Source organism: Panicum virgatum, chromosome 5N (assembly GCF_016808335.1).
Source record: "Panicum virgatum strain AP13 chromosome 5N, P.virgatum_v5, whole genome shotgun sequence".
Lineage (NCBI taxonomy): Eukaryota > Viridiplantae > Streptophyta > Magnoliopsida > Poales > Poaceae > Panicum > Panicum virgatum.
Genome location: NC_053149.1, coordinates 71,723,244 through 71,740,267, shown reverse-complemented (window position 1 = coordinate 71,740,267; position 17,024 = coordinate 71,723,244). Strand labels below are relative to the sequence as shown.

At 51.6% G+C, this 17,024-nt stretch overlaps 1 pseudogene; it reads right to left on the bottom strand.

Moving 5' to 3' along the window:
- Positions 1-101: 101 nt before the first annotated feature.
- On the bottom strand, positions 102-16,859 carry LOC120672667 (annotated as a pseudogene).
- Positions 16,860-17,024: the final 165 nt, after the last annotated feature.

Genomic DNA, 17,024 nt, shown 5'->3' with positions numbered 1-17,024 from the left:
AAGGCTCCGCCGCCGGCAGTGCCAGCGTCGCCGTTGGATGCTGTGCTGCTGCCGGTGACCGGAGGAACCTGATGACATCGTATGTCCTCTCGGGAAGTAAATAATACATAAAGTTGGGAGACCAGCATGCAATACATTCAGTACAAGAGTTACTCTCATGGATTGGTGCTATCTTCAAAACTTTCAACTGCTTAGCCCCAAACAAACAAATTGCACACCACTGCAAATTGCAATCATACCCGTCTTGGTCCTTTTTTTTTCTCTCTCTTTTCTTACAAAGATTCTGATGGTGGTCTCATCGTTTGGCTCTTGTTCTGTTTCAGGCGCTGCACTCTTTTTCGGTGGCTTCGCCCTTGCCTGTGCTGCTCCCACTCGTGCGCCCCTCGGAGCACGCGCTTGTCGCAGGCCTGTAAAACACAGCATTCACATACACATGCTTCATCACTTAAACTGCAACAGGATATCAGTTTATTCATACAACTAAATAGTTACCACTAGTCACCTCGCGCACATATTGAGTCCACAGCTCTCTTTCTCCAATATGATCTGAAGCATTTGTGCTTGGCAAACAAGTTGTACCATCAGACAAAAAGCTTTTCACAACATCCACACAAGGTTCAACAACTTCCTTGTTCCATGAGTTGCCTGTGGTACCTAGCAACATACGCACAAGGGATTATAATTCTACAGAAAGAACATGCATTCCATGATATGCACCAGTTAAGTAGAAATGGCCTTACAGCAGAATGCTTTGGTTGCGTCAACACGATGCAAGTTCCACCCAAAGTCTTTACTCACCCGATGCAGTCTCCGTCTCTGAAGGGGGAGAAAATTTTAAAAGTGAGAAAAGCATGCCAAAGTTTGCTCAATCTTTTAAGCAAAGGTAACAAAGGATGCAAGTGTTTACTTGACGCCGAACAAGTCTGCGTGTGTTTGTCTTAAGCTGGGAAACAGCTTCATCCAACAAGCTCTTAAGTTGATCATCATGTACTGTTAACATAATTGCAGAAGAAGTTGCCTTATCCTTATCAGATTTTTTTCTTGTTAAATATAATCTGAAAAAATCATCAAATTTGTTAGCAGCTCAATTTTCACTCTCATTGAGCTGAGAGGATGACACTCAAGTTGGGGAAGTTTTCTCTGTTAGCAGCTCAATTTTCACTCTCATTGAGCTGAGAGGATGACACTCAAGTTGGGGAAGTTTTCTGGGTTTTCTTCATTCACACTCACAATGCCATGCCTTCCAACGGGAGGGGTGACCACACATATATACAGCCAGCCAAGGAGCTGCTAACTGCCTAGTCTAAGATGCTCCTGCTGTCCTAGAAAAGTAGATGCTAACTGCTGCTGTCCTACTAACTGCAGCTATCCTAGCAAACTAAAAAGCAGTTCAAGATGCTGTCCTCTAGGGCCAGCACAACCCACTGCATGCTGCAGCAAAAAAGGAGATGCTGCAGCCCCCACAAAGACCAAGAGTACAAGACTTATTCCCTTCATTCTCCCCCTAAACCTTGTGCGTCGTCTTGTGGGAAAGTTGGACCATCCCGGTCCTGGAGCAAAGCTCAAGGAACTTGATCCTCCCAAGGGGCTTGGTGAGCAGATCCGCAAGCTGATCCTTGGTGTTGATGTAGCTCGCCTTGATGCTTCCTTCCTCCAAGCAGCCTCGGATGAAGTGATACCTCACCCGGATGTGCTTGCTCCGTTCGTGGAAAACGGGGTTCTTCGCCAATGCCAGAGCGGACTTGCTGTCCACCCTGAGCTCCACTGCTCCAGTGTCTCTGCCGAGTAGATCACCAAGCAGTCGAGCGAGCCAGAGCGCCTGAGTCGACGCGGTGGAGGCCGCTATGTACTCGGCCTCGCAGCTGGACAAGGCCACCACCTGTTGCTTGACCGACTGCCAGCTAACGAGGCACTCGCCGAGGAAGAAGAGGATCCCGCTCGTACTCTTGCTGGTGTCGATGTCGCCGGCGTGGTCGCTGTCGCTGTACCCGACGAAGTGTGCCGCCCCAGGGCACCTCGGGTAGTGGAGATCGTGGTCGAGAGTCCCCGCAACATAGCGGATGATCCTCTTCACGGCCTGCTGGTGCTCCGTCGTCGGTCGCTGCATGAACCGACTGACGTAGCCAACGGAGAACGCCAAGTCCGGCCGTGTGTGGGCGAGGTAGCGGAGGCTCCCCACAAGACGCCGGTACTAAGTAGCGTCCACCTCCTCCGCCGTGCTGTCACGGCTCAGCTTCAGCCTCTCCTCCATCGGAGTGAGGGCTGGGTTGCAGTCGGTGAGCCCAGCGAGCTCGACGACGCGCTTGGCGTAGGCGGTCTGTCGAAGTGTGATCCCGGAGTCGTCCTGGTGCACCTCGATCCCCAGGTAGAAGGAGAGAGGCCCCAAGTCGCTCATCTGGAAGGTGGCCTTCATCTCCTCCTTGAACACCGCCACCTCCGCATCCTTGGTGCCGGTGATCACCAAGTCGTCGACGTAGACACCCACCAGCAGGGCATTGCCTCCTTTGCCCCGCCGGTAGATGGCCGCCTCGTGCGGGCTTTGCTCGAAGCCCATCCCCTTGAGCGTGGAGTCCAGCTTGGCGTTCCACGCCCTCGGGGCCTGCCGCAAGCCATAGAGGGCCTTGCGCAGACGTAGCACCTTACCCTCCTTGCCGGGGATCGCAAACCCCGGCGGCTGGTGCACGTAGACCTCCTCCTTCAAGTCGCCGTTGAGAAACGCCGACTTGACGTCCATGTGATGGACACGCCAGCCCTCCTGGGCAGCTAGCGCAAGGAGGAGTCGCACGGACTCCATCCGTGCCACGGGAGCGAAGGCATCGTCGAAGTCGACTCCCTCCTGCTGCACGAAACCTCGTGCCACCAGGCGAGCCTTGTGCTTGACGACGGTGCCGGCCTCATCCCTCTTCAGCTTGAACACCCACTTAAGGGTGATCGCGCGGTGACCGCGAGGGAGATCAGCAAGCTCCCAAGTGCGGTTCTTCTCAACCGCGTCCATCTCCGACTGCATCGCGGCACGCCATGCCGCGTGTCCCTCGGCCTCTGCAAAAGACCGAGGCTCGCCGTCGTCGCACGCGAGGTGCAACTGCGCCTCCAGGTCGTGAGGCACCAGTCCCGGCACCGGCTGATCGCCGAGAAGGTCCTCCATCGTACGGTACCGCAGCGGCTCACCGTCGTGGTACGCGTCGATGCGCTCCTCGTCGTGAGAGAGCGGAGTAGCGAACTCCACCAGGCTGTGAGCAGGTGCTGGAGTAGGCGTGCCCGGAGGAGTGGCTGTCGGTGCTGGAGTGCGCGGCGTCGCCGGCTGTGGTGGTACAGCTGAGGAACTTGGCGCAGCCGGAGTCGTAGCTGAAGGGCGTGGTGCCGCTGGTGTGGCGGGCGCCGGAGTCGGTGGAGGCTCGGGGACCGGGGTAGGCACGCTCGGCGAAGAAGAGCTGCCTACTCCCCCAGCTCCCTCGAAGTGGACGTACTCGACGGTGAAGTCGTCGTACGTCGGAGCCGAGCCGTCGTCCACCGCCTTGTCCCACGCCCATCCTCGCCCTTCGTCGAACACAACGTCACGCGCCGTGCGCACACGCTGTGTCTCCGGGTCGAGAATGCGGTAGGCCTTCGAACCCGCCGCGTAGCCGATGAACACTCCCGGAGTGCTCCTGTCGTCGAGCTTGCCGATGTGGCCAAGCTCCTTGGCGAACGCGAGGCAGCCGAAGATCCGCAGGTGGGAGACCGCCGGCTTGCGCCCATGCCAAGCCTCATACGGTGTCATGCCGTCGAGTGCCTTGGTGGGCGAGCGGTTGAGGATGTAGACGGCCGTCACCACCGCCTCTCCCCAGAAGACAGGCGGCATCCCCCTCTGCTTGAGGAGGGCCCGGGCCATCCCCACAACCGTCTGGTTGCGCCGCTCGACGACGCCGTTCTGCTGCGGGCTGTACGGCGCGGAGTAGTGGCGCTGGATGCCCTCATCCGCGCAGTACGCCGCGAACTCGGCCGCCGTGAACTCGCCGCCGTTGTCGGTGCGCAGCACGCGCAACTTGCGGCCGCTCTCCGCCTCCGCAGCAGCCTGAGCACGCCTGATGGCGTCCGCAGCCTCTCCCTTGCTGCCGAGGATCATCACCCACATGAAGCGGGAGAGGTCATCGACGAGCAGCAGGAAGTAGCGCCGTCCTCCTGGTGTGACCGGTGTCACCGGGCCACACAAGTCCCCGTGTACGAGCTCGAGCCGCTCCTTGGCTCGGAAGCTCGCCTGCTGGGGGAAGGAGTGCCGCCTCTGCTTCGTCAGCACGCAGACGTCGCAGAGCTGCTCCACGTGGTCGAGGCACGGGAGGCCTCGCACCATCTCCTTGGCGCCGAGCCGCTTCAGGGCCTCAAAGTGGAGGTGCCCAAAGCGCTCGTGCCACTGCCATGCCTCGTCGTCCCTGCGAGCTGCAAGACAAAGAGGCTGGGCCACCCCGACATGGAGGATGTAGAGGCGGTTCTTCCCTCGAACCACCCTGGCGAGAAGCTGGCGACGGTGGTCCCAGATGCGGAGGACCCCGCTGTCGATCACCACGCGGGAGCCGCTCTCATCGAGCTGCCCAAGGCTGATGATGGAGTTCCGCAGCGCCGGGATGTAGTAGACTCCGGTGAGCATCCGGTGCTCTCCGGACTTGGCGGTGAAGATCACGGAGCCCACGCCCTTGATCTCCACGGCGGAGGAGTCCCCGAACCTGACGGAGCCACCTACGTCGACGTCCAGGTCGGAGAAGAACTCCCGCCGCCCGGTCATGTGGTGCGTGGCGCCGGAGTCGAGGTACCAGCCATCGACCCTGTCGTCGTCGGAGCCGTTGCCGAGGAGAACTCGGGCACGCGGCTCGTCGAGGTGGAGTAGAGCGGTGACAGGCGGTGCCGCCAGGCTGCGGCTCCATGTCCCCGTGGAGTAGGAACAGAGCCGGCTCGTCATCCGGCTGGGCCTCCGCGACGTGGGCTTGGCCCCCACGCCTCCGCTGCGGGCAGTCCCTGGCCCAGTGGCCGGGCCGGCCACAGTTGTGGCAGGCGTCGTCTCGTGCCGCCTTGGGCCTGTCAGCGGCGCCGCCCTGAGCATCTCCGCGGGCGCCACCCTCGGCGCGCCCTCGTGCCCCGGCTTGGGCACCTCCGCGCCCCTTTCGCGGCTTGCCGCGCTTGCGGCCACCAGTCGAGGAAGAGGGCTCCCCCCTCCTCCTGTCACCGCGCCAAGCCTCCCACTGCTCCTGAGTGAGGTGGAGCTTCCCACCGATGGAGATGCCTCCCGAGGGAGGCTGTGGCTCGTCGCTGTCGACGACCTTGAGGCGACCTATCGCCTCCTCGATCGTCATGGTGGAGAGGTCTAGCAGAGACTCGTTCGAGCGAGCGGTCTGCCTGTACCTCTCGGGGACGCAGCGGAAGAGCTTCTCGACGGCTCTCTCCTCGTCGTAGGTGTCGTCGCCGAACTGCACCACCTTCTGCAGTAGAGTGTTGAGACGGAGGGCGAAGTCATCAACATCCTCACCTGGCTTGAAGGCCAGGTTCTCCCACTCCTTGCGAAGTGCCTGGAGAGTGGTCTTGCGGGCGCGGTCGCTGCCGATACGTGCCGCAGCGATGGAGTCCCAGGCCTCCTTGGCAGTTCGCTTCTTGGAAAGCGTGAACTGCATCTCGGGCGGGGCTGCTGCGATGAGAGCATCCAGCGCCCGTCGATCCTCATCGTAGTCGACGTCGCCGTACCGGACTGCCTCCCACATATGCCGCACCTGGAGCTTCACCTCCATGACTGCGGCCCACTCGACGTAGTTGGTCTTGGTGAGGGTGGGCCACCCACCACCGGGACCGACGTCCCTGACCACCGCCTGGAGGCCGTGGTAGCCGGGGGCGCCGCCGCGCGCACCCCAGCCAGGAGCTCCGCCACCGCCCTGCGCGCCGCCGCCAGGGGCGCCGCCTCCGCCGCCGGGCGCGCGGCCCCCTGGGCCGTCGCCGGGCGCGCGGGCCCCTGGACCGTCGCCGGGCGCGCCGCCATCCAGGCCGCCGCCGGGCGCGCGGGCCCCTGGACCGTCGCCGGGCGCGCCGCCGTCTAGGCCGCCACCGCCGGGGTGGACTGCTGCCCACCGCGCGGTCCGCTCCCGCGCTCTCTCCCTCTCCAACTCCTCAAGGTCCTCGCCGGCGATGGAGCCGCTGAGGCTGCCGCGCAAGGTCTCAACCTCGACCTCCGCCGCACGCGCTGCATCCTCCGCCGCCTCTGCTTCCACCTCCGCCCTGGCCGCCGCCAGCTCCGCTGCAGCCAGCCTGGCCGCCCTCGCCGCTGCTGCAGCGGCTTGTGCCGTCGCTCGCCTGCGCTCCTCTGCCGCGGCGAGCTCGGCATCTCGCTGACGCCGTGCGCTCGAGGCGACCGAGCGCTGAGACGGTGCGTCGGACATGGCGCGCCTCCAGGGGGCTGCTGCGTGGAGAAGACGCAGCCTCAGACGAGCTGCCGCTCGTCTGCTCGGGTGAGGAAGGTTGAGTAGAGGGTGCAGCAGGTGCTGCTGCGCTAGCCGCTGCTGCTGCGCTAACTGCCGCTGCTGCTGCGCTAGCTGCTGCTTGGGAGGGAGAAGTGCAGGAAATGTCTAACCTACAGGAAAGTACGGCTCTGATACCAGATGTTAGCAGCTCAATTTTCACTCTCATTGAGCTGAGAGGATGACACTCAAGTTGGGGAAGTTTTCTTTGTTAGCAGCTCAATTTTCACTCTCATTGAGCTGAGAGGATGACACTCAAGTTGGGGAAGTTTTCTGGGTTTTCTTCATTCACACTCACAATGCCATGCCTTCCAACGGGAGGGGTGGCCACACATATATACAGCCAGCCAAGGAGCTGCTAACTGCCTAGTCTAAGATGCTCCTGCTGTCCTAGAAAAGTAGATGCTAACTGCTGCTGTCCTACTAACTGCAGCTGTCCTAGCAAACTAAAAAGCAGTCCAAGATGCTGTCCTCTAGGGGCAGCACAACCCACTGCATGCTGCAGCAAAAAAGGAGATGCTGCAGCCCCCACAAAGACCAAGAGTACAAGACTTATTCCCTTCAAAATTCACGAACCCCAATGGCCTGCCGCAGCCCTTGGGTGTAAACACCATCTGGATCATATATATTGCACACTTCATCTAGCAGGCCAGCATCCATCATGCAATCAACCCTTTGGTTCACATAGTTATCCAGAACTTGAAGATCAGCATCTACCCACAGGAAACAACAGTCGAATCTGGAGTTACTAACCCGGCCCCATTTCTGCTCTGACACAACCAATGCTCACAATTTAGACATTTAGAATTCCCAGCGTTTTTAACACATATAGGAAAATAAAAAAGTGAGATGCAAGGCAACACATTAATGAAAAAAAAAGTGGGCACTCCACTAGGACTTGTGCAGGACTGAAAAGCACTGAGGAGACAACTATAGCAAAATTCCTCACCTTAGCAGCCTTTCCTTGGAAAAGATTGCTGGGTAGGGCACCTGTGGTCGCATACAACTCAAGGTAGCGTTTTATCTTTCCAAAACAAAAGCACATGTAGAATAGAGAAACACAAAACAATCAACATCATTGGGAACTGCAAAGGAACCTAGCACAGTGTCCTAGTAAGTTAGGAAAATTAGGCAGCACCCTTACTTTTCTATGGTCGTTTGGGTGGATCCTTTGGGTTGCGACAGGATCGATCTCCTTCAATCGCTCATACCCACCACCTTCATCATCACTGGTAAGCCCTGACCGGCATAACAGACAGGTCAGCCAATGTTTGAAAATTGTGCTACTCGTGCTAAGAATAAGAAGCATATAATGTGACTAGATTATTGACCTATGTCATCTGGGTGATCACTCAAAGTACAGTCCTGCATATCTTGTGCCATGTCATCAAAGAGAAATGGGCTAACAAGGGCCTACAATACGCAAGGGGAAAACCACGACAGGAAATCAAATACTGCAGTCATTCAAAATAAGATGAACTTCATCTTACAGAATCCGGCATGCCATCAAATCAAAATTACCTGGATGTAGAAGTTTGTACCGCCAACAATAACAGGGAGGCCACCGCGATCCAGTATTTCCTGTATGATCTGTAACCAGAGGGAGGGAGGGAGCTATTATGTGACACGGATCATCAAACCAAGTGGGGAGTATCACTTAACATTTGCAACAAGTAGTGAAACTTGTACAGCAGCAGCGTTGGCTTACCGGCACGGCATGGTCGCGGAAATCGCGGCAAGTGAACTCGACGGAGGGATCGATTACGCTAAGGAGATGATGAGGAACACCTGGAGATACGCATCAAGGATTAAATCTGACAGGAAACTGAAGTTGGGGATTGGGGAGTTAGCAGGTCGTGGGGAGCCAGAGACCGTTCTGCTCGTGCAGAGGAACCTTGTTGGTGAGGACGTCAAGACCGCGGTAGACCTGCATGGAGTCAGCACTGACCACCTCGACGCCGGCGAAGTGAGCCGCGAGGTCGACGGCCAGCCGCGACTTGCCGGCGCCCGTGGCGCCCATCACAATCACCACCTTGGCCCGCCACCTTTGTGGCGGCGGAGGTGGGGAGTGGATGGCGCCATCCTCGCCGGCGTTTGGAGCCGGCGGCGTGGAGGCGGAGTCGGCGGGATGGGCCATCTCCAACCGGTGGCGGCGGCGTCGGGGGTGGGACGCGGAAGCAGGCAGGCGGCGGCGGCGGCGGACCGGACCATCTCTTTTCAGGCCTGTATGTTGGCTTCTGGCATAAATAAATAAATTCCTCTCAATAAATAAATACATACAACTATAAAAACGTTAAAACAGTAGTCTAAACGGGTTTAGCAGCATTTTATTTCCTTGATTATTCGATTCAAGTTGCCCTCTGATGATGGTTTACATGCACCAAGAGATTCTATATTTACTACAAAAAAATCGAGGAAAATAAAGCAATTGAACATGATCAATCGGCCTTTTTTCTGGAAAAAAAACAAATAAAGGGGAAAACGATGGAAATACAAAACTTTGAATTTGACAACGCTAGGATACTCTACTTTTGTGAATAATAGATGCATACATTGATACTACAAAACATGGGACTTGTCTTCAGAAACGCAAAAGTGACAAGAGTGCCTCTGCCTTCCGCATAGAACAAAACATGGTTTTATACTTTTATCACTCTCTCTCTCTCTCTCTCTCTCTAAAGTTATTATTACACTCTCTCTTTTACTATGGTGGTTGTCATCCTTGTGCTGCTCCATTCCAGCACCACGGTGTCCTTGTGCACCGGCTTTGAGGACCCTTCTCTGGGGAGCTCCAAACAAGACCCCCTCAACGTCGTGCATCTACTCATCCTTAGGCTTCTCATCGTCTTCCCCTCTGCGTTCTACAAAATAGTAACCGCCGCATGTTAGTGTCGCTCTTATCTATCAGGTTACACCTACGAATCTCTTCGCTACTCACACTTGGGCTATCATAACCTTCTTCACAAGCATCGCAAAGATCCAAAGCCAGCTTCCGAAGTAGTGGTAACTGCAATATATAGAGATCAAACTTACTTTAAGCTAAACCTTTCAAGTTTCAAAACCGCCAGAGCTAGAGGAACGATAAAGGATGAGGAAGGTACCTCTCTGATAGTATCGTCTACTATGCTCCTTCCGATGCCTCTACCCTGCAGTTCTCAACTCTCACAAACTATATAAGCAATCAACCCTTCAACTTATTAATGAAGAAAGGGGCACCAGCATACATCTCCAAAACAAGAACCTGGCTATGAAATTCTTCATACTCACCGTGAGCCATAATAGGACGTCTTCCAAAGCTTTACAATTTAAAATAGAAGAAACCCCTCCAAGTGTTACTTGGCCACAGTCCTGTATATGGAAAAAGAATGCCATCCTTAAAAGATGGCATTTACAGGTTGAAAACGATTTCAGCCGTAGAATAGAGTTTTCAATAATTGCACAGTATATTTTCTATAGCATTCGAAGTCAAATACATGCCAAAATCAAGTTTCAACTAATATAAAACATCTATCGACGAGTGAGATAAAACTGCAGAGTACATGCCAATGCACAAAATATGAGCATGCTATTTTGTTAGTTCTATAAGCTACTCTTTGAAAGGGGCTGTTGCTACCCCACCACCAGGCAAATCCCACTGCGTACAGTTACATTAGCAACCGAATCCCACAAATTTGATGTTCAATGAAAATAACTTATTTTAAGTACTGAAACATTAAAATGATTTTGCTCAAATGGCTGCACTAAAGGTTGCAGTTAGGCATACCTCAAGGTGTAAAAGCACCAAGTTTGGCCACCCAGATGCGATTATCTCTTGACTGCCTGTAGATCAAGAAAAAGTGAAAACTCAAACTGACAAATTAACAGGTGGAGCCACACACTGAATTTAGTAAAACTTACTGGAGTCAAGGAGTTTGCAACCAGACAGTGAAAGTTCAACTAGATTACAATTCTTTGTAAGGATTGTCAAGTCATCATTTGTAATCCAAGGAGTAACCCACTGAAGGGATAATATTCTTAATGCTGGTGCCTGTGCTTGAAAGATAAATGAAGTTAAACTGCCAAGACAATAGTGCAGGCAAAGCACCTGAAGATTTACTGATGATTCCAGTAGATTTCTAACAATCATGTCAGATATCACCTGGATGTAGATTGCCAATTTATTATGGGCATGTAGTGAAAGGCACAAGTTCTTGATTAGCATGCAGTAGAGTGTTGGAGCACACCTGAAACCTCGAGTCACAGACTCAAGAAATGGGCAAATCACAGGAAGAGCATGCAGTACATTCTCCGCTAATGTTGTGCCAAGGCCAACTGTCATATTCCTTACTTTACTAAAAGAAGGAATAAGGTCTTCGATTTGAATAGGGCAAAATCCCCAGCCCATTTCAACATCCTCCAAACAACTACTTCCTATCTCCTGTAGAAAATTTCCGTACTTGTTACCACTGATGTGTTCTACTTTATCATGTTCAAACAGAAGACTACGGCATCCAGCTGTTTTCAGACAGTTCAAATTACAATTTCTCCGTATAACTGGTGCTAACGATTCCATAGAAACCTGCAAGTTTATGGACAGAAACAAAGAAGAATTAAGCACTCTATTGTGGTATAACGACCATGAAAACTGAGAAATACGAACAAACAATAAACTTGTGGGTTTGTCCTTTGGAGCACAAAGGTAATGATGGTTGTTGCATTCCACAAAAAAAAAGCAGAAAAGATCACCACATGATTAGAAGTTATATAATAAAATCAAACTCTAGGACTACTAACATATCAGCCTGATAGAAACTGTAGGAAAGTAGGATGCGTATAATGTGGTCGATGTATTGCATTGAGCCCCTTGGGCGGTATATATAGGAGTACATGGCTTGGAGGGCAAGTAGCCTCTCCTAGAGATAAGGAATGTTATCCCGGGATTACAATCAATCCTAAACTAACCATTTCCGGAGTTGCCTAATATACTCTAACATCCCCCCGCAATCGTAGCGGTAGCAACACGAACGGCCAGACTGGAGAACAATGGAGACGTATCCCCCCTGCAGTCGGAACGCCGGTGCGAAAGTTTTGACTGGAGAATCATGCAGATGATAGCCCTTTAGTGCCGTAGTAGCCGAAATCGAGGTGGACGTGGTCGAAGCCGTGGAGGGGGCGTGGGTCGAAGCGTCGTCGAGGTGCTCGAGTACACAAACTCAGCAGCTTCTTGCCGAAGACAGCAGCAGGACGGTGCGGCGGATGATGATGGTAGACAGCGCGGTTTGCGACTTAGGTCACGCTCAGAACAGGGGTGGCGACGGCACAGGTTGCAGCAAATTTCGCGCTCAGATCAGGGGTGGCGACGACGTCTTCCTTTAGGAACATCGGCGGCGATGTCCGTGCGAGAACGGCTCGAGGCGCGGAGGAGGATCGAGCGCCTGCTTGACGAAGACTGGCGGCGAGTGGCGCCACCGCCTGAAAAGACGACGACACCGGTAGGGTGGCTTGATCACGAACGTCGTCGCTGCAGCCTGGAGGGCGCAACAACAACCTCGTCCTTCGGGAGTGTCGACGATGAACGGCGACGAACGGCAGGGCGACGCAAACCCAATCTCTGATTGGGAAAAAGAAAACAGCAGCAGCAACGGGACAAACCTCCGGGTACAATCTCGGGTGCACCTAGCTGGATATTCCCACCACACCTTTATCCTCATCTCTGCCCATCGGGAAAGAACAGAGGAGCATAGCAGAGGGGGCGAGCCGGCGAAGTGCATCCCAAGCGGCCACTGCTCCAGCTGCACGGCGGGCTGGCGACCTCCGAACCATGAACCATCCCTGTAGCCGCATCCTCACGTGCAAGGCGGCGGCGGAAGCGGCGCTGAGGACGAAGGGGATGCAGGCTCGACGGCGCCGAGGAGAGTACCGGTGGTGGAGGGCGGCGGCAGCGCTGCGGCCTGGCGGCGACATCAGACGGCGGTGCGGTGGCCCGATGGCGCAGTGGCCTGGCGGCCCCACGGCTTCCTCCGCAGCCACGCACTCGCGCTCAGGGGCAGCGGTGCGGCGGCGCAAGTGGGAAGAGGGGGCTGGACGTTGCGCGGAAGGGGCGGCGGGTCCTGATGCGGTGCCGAGGGAGCGACGACGCAGAGGCAGGGCAGGCTCGGCGGCGGGCCCATGGCGACACAGTGCCCGACGAGGGACGGCGACGCAGCCATGGATACAATGGGCGACGGGAAGAGGTAGGTCCCCTGCTGCTTGTTGACGACGACGGCGGTGCGGTTCAGAGGGATCTGCGGCGCATCCTAGGAGGGCGTTGCCCCCAGCGGAGATCGATCTCCCCGAGGGCGGCGCGACGGCAACGGAAGCGGCGGCGGCTAGGTCAGGATCTAAAACCTAGGCGTCTGATGCCATGTAGGAAAGTAGGATGCGTATAATATGGTCGATGTATTGCATTGAGCCCCTTGGGCGGTATATATAGGAGTACATGGCTTGGAGTGCAAGTAGTCTCTCCTAAAGATAAGGAAGGTTATCTCGGGATTACAATCAATCCTAAACTAACCATATCCGGAGTTGCCTAATATACTCTAATAGAAACAAATGATCCACAGTTCAGTATGTGTTACTCTCAACAGTCTCCTAGCTCAGTGAATATTCCAGTATGTGGATTTCATAGATCAGTTAATTGTATGTGATTAATTAGAAGATCAAAACTAAATCACATAATCAATGTGATATATATTTTCTAAAAAAAGAAATAAAAAAGGTGACCAGGCACATTGAAGAAAACCATAATTCAAACAGAAAGATCGTACCGCAGTCTCTGAAACATCAAGATACTCAAGACTAGTGCCAAAAAACTTGCAGAGTGCATCATCTGTAAGTGATGTTTCCCTTAAGCACAGAAATTTTGTGATATTTATCATGCCCATTAGCCGGGACATAGCAGCAGCATCAATACCTACACATCGACATAAATCTAATTAGTTATCACACCCGTTTGGCTGTAGTGGAAGGTGTCCACAATGATTAATCAAAGCCAATAAAACAAGCATATCATCATATTCCTGCTTTCCTAAATAAGTTATCATTTCCCCAGCTGCAGAGAGATCAAGGGCATCAAACATTTTTTTTACCTTTGCAGCCACCCAGATGTAATTCTTGTATATTAAATGTCATATCATGTAGCGTTTGAATTGACCGATTTCCAAAAAAAAGTATAAGAAAGAATCATTGAATGGATCTTTGTACATTTCAACAGAAAGTTTGAAATACCATCATCTGTCAACAGGGTGCAGTTTCTAATGTTTATATAACAGAGAGAATTTTTCAGCACAGATATCTTCAGCAAGTCCACATCTGCACATGCACAAAAGAAGAAGTTACTAGCTTGCCAGTAATACAAAGACCATGCGCACAGCTGCAAAGCAAGAGACAATAAGCTCAAAAGTTTTTAATTACCATCAATATCATCTCTGCCCTCCAATGTCAGCCTTGATATATTTAAGAAAACTAAATTCGGTTGCCTGTCATATGATGGACATGATATGTAATATTTTCTTGTATTTTTCTTCAATTTTCCTAGGACTTCAGAACTAGAAGAGACTACTGACTGTCTGGGTGTTATGGTGCTTTTATCAATAGCCATATCAATTTCATCAATCCATGGACATCTCAGTAACAGATATAGCAAATCATCAAATTGAAATGACAAACAATATAAAGCCCTGAGTATCCTTAGTTCTGGGAAAGCCAACTTTAACCAGTCAATTGCTGCACCGAAATGAACATTTGGACATTTCGAAAGATCCACCATGTGTACATTCCTAAATAATAAGGTTTTAGCAGACTTCTCCAGTTCATCATAAAGAATGAAGCTTTGATGATCAACCTGGGTGTATGAACTTACTATCCTTCTCTTAAATGAAACATCCAGATAAGTAGGGAGAACAGATATGTACAAGAATGCTGTAGTTATTTGTGGGCATCCTGAAAGCACTATGTTCTGCAAAATAAAATCGTCATCCATTAAGAATACACTAAGTTCACGTTCTGCATATAAAAATGATGATAAAAAACAGAGCACATGAGCTTTTAAAAAGATCTAGTCAACCTAAAGTTTTTTGCAGCATATACTTCGCCTATTTTCCCAACATTTGATCAGATTAAAGTACATGAATAGGTTGCATAAGATCCCGCTCACTAAACAAGTAACGTACTTTCTGTACAGCAACAAGAACCCAAAAGAATAAATCATAATGGTCAAGAAGTCTAGACAGCTTAAATGTATCACAACAATATCAGTACAATGGAAGTAAATGCAAAAGAAAACCTTCGAACATTCTGTTATGCGAATGCAATATCCTTCCAAATTACCATCAGCAATGGCATCCATTAGAGTTTTCAAACTGTCCTCTTTGTCCCTAAAAATACAATTTTCCATCTTGTTACTAACACATAACAAGAAAGTTTGGAGGGTGCCTAGTGTACAGAAACAATAAACATGAGGACTAACTATTATCACTTAAACCTACTGATAGAGCAGTTGTACCTGTTGCAAATTCCAATGGTAAAAGGCATATCTTCACCTGTGGAAAAAGTTAAAACAAAAAAAAAAGCATAAATGAGCACAGTCAGGTGCTTGATGAAGATACTACAGAAGATGCAGGATTTAACATGGATTTGACACTAATATTGCTCACATATGTTGTAGAATGTGTACCTTGCTAAGAAGGAAGAGATGGTCATCTTCAGAGTTGGGATTTGGCCGTTCACAGGGTTTCGTATTTTCTGAAACCCAATATAAAATTGCTTCGCACAATTGTTTTTCACTGGACAAGTACATCAAATTATTTTCCTTCATATAGGGGAACAATAACAATCAAGTTTTGGAATAACAATGAGAAATGATGCGGCGAACCTATCAACCATCAGATGTGGACATTCAATGGTTGAACATAACAGACCATAAGGTGTTTTATTAAATGACCTCCTTGAGATAACATGTGCCTGCACGGTTCACACAACGGTAATGATACAGGAAGCATATTACATAATGAATGAGCATATAGGAAAGGAACCAAACATTGAAAGAACATGTGCCAAGTATCATAAATCCATAGTACTGCAATGCAGTATGTTGTACCCACAAAATTCTGAGCTAGATATTCTGGGCATATGTCTTGAACAAAAGTAACACCTGCAACCATAGCCATAGCCAACAAAAAGGTTTCAAGAATCAACTAGATTTTGTAAAAAATGGAAGCTATGAGAATACCAGAAAACCATAACAAAGACACAGACCATGCTCTTGAGCAAAGTACCAGACTTCAATTATGAAATCCAGTGGGACTGTCGTTGCAGAAGTTTGAGAGCACATGGTGTGGAACCATCTTTCACACTCCACTAGAAGGCTCTGAACAGCAAGGAACAAAGCTCCCTGAAGGTATAAAGTAAGTTAGAGACTCAGAGTGAATACCGAAGGCAGTAGCACAGTATGACCAAAATGGCCACCCCCTGCAGCAGTTTTCTGCAAGGCACCATTTAACGGTAACAGCATACTGAGGTGAGTAGGTGACCACAGTAGACAAAAAATGCATGAAAAAATTGGCACGGAACCAAATCTATGAAACATAATAAAATGTACCAATATTAAGCTAAACGAGTGATTATCTTGTACTATGAACAACAGCAGCTAAGCACAGAATTGCACATATGGGCACAACTCTGGACCATTGCATTCACCATTCAGAACTGATAAGAACGAGGCACACTAGACTGTACGGCGTACACATGTACTAGATGCAGGGCTGGATATACCTCCAATAGCGGGAGGAAATTGTCGGGCGTGATGGTGAAGCTCTCGTAAGGCTCAAACAGATAGCGTAGCACTTGCACGGCAGCCTCCAAATTGCAGCCGACCTGCACATATGGTCTGCCCGACTCACTGCAGCCACAGAGCCCGTGAGGAATTCTAACCTTCTGAAGCTATATGTTTCGCAGCTAGACTAGAGCGGTGGAGGGCTTGAGTTTTCGCTGACCTGAAGCTGCCGCCGAGCAGTGCGCGGAAGTAGGAGGAGCTCTCGATTAGCCTGGTTACGATTCACGCACCAGAAGAAAGGATTAGATCATCAAAGGATAGGAATCAGCTCGGATTTAGGTCGAGATGGGAGAGCACTCGGTTGCCTGTGCCGGTCGGCGCGAACAGCGACGGTTGGGGACGGAAGCGGGTCGAAGCGTGCGAGGTCGGAGACGCAGACCGGCGCGGGACGAGGCAAGGAGGGAGCACCAGAGGGTGCGGCGGAGGATGTGTCGGTGATCTCAAGAACCACCGGGTCGCCGGCGAAGGCCATGGCCGTGGTGCTCTGCTCGGTTAGGAGCGGATTGCTCTTCAGCAAATTCGGCGGGCGGGCCGTCGGTTGGAGTTGGACACAGCCCAACTCCAACTCCAGAGTGCCAAGGCCCACCAGAAAATTATTTTGATTTCTTCTTCTTCCTCTTATTTAATTTAATGTGCTTTTTCTAAAAATATAATTTAATGTGCTGCAATGCAAAATCACAAAACTGCTGATTACGAAGCAC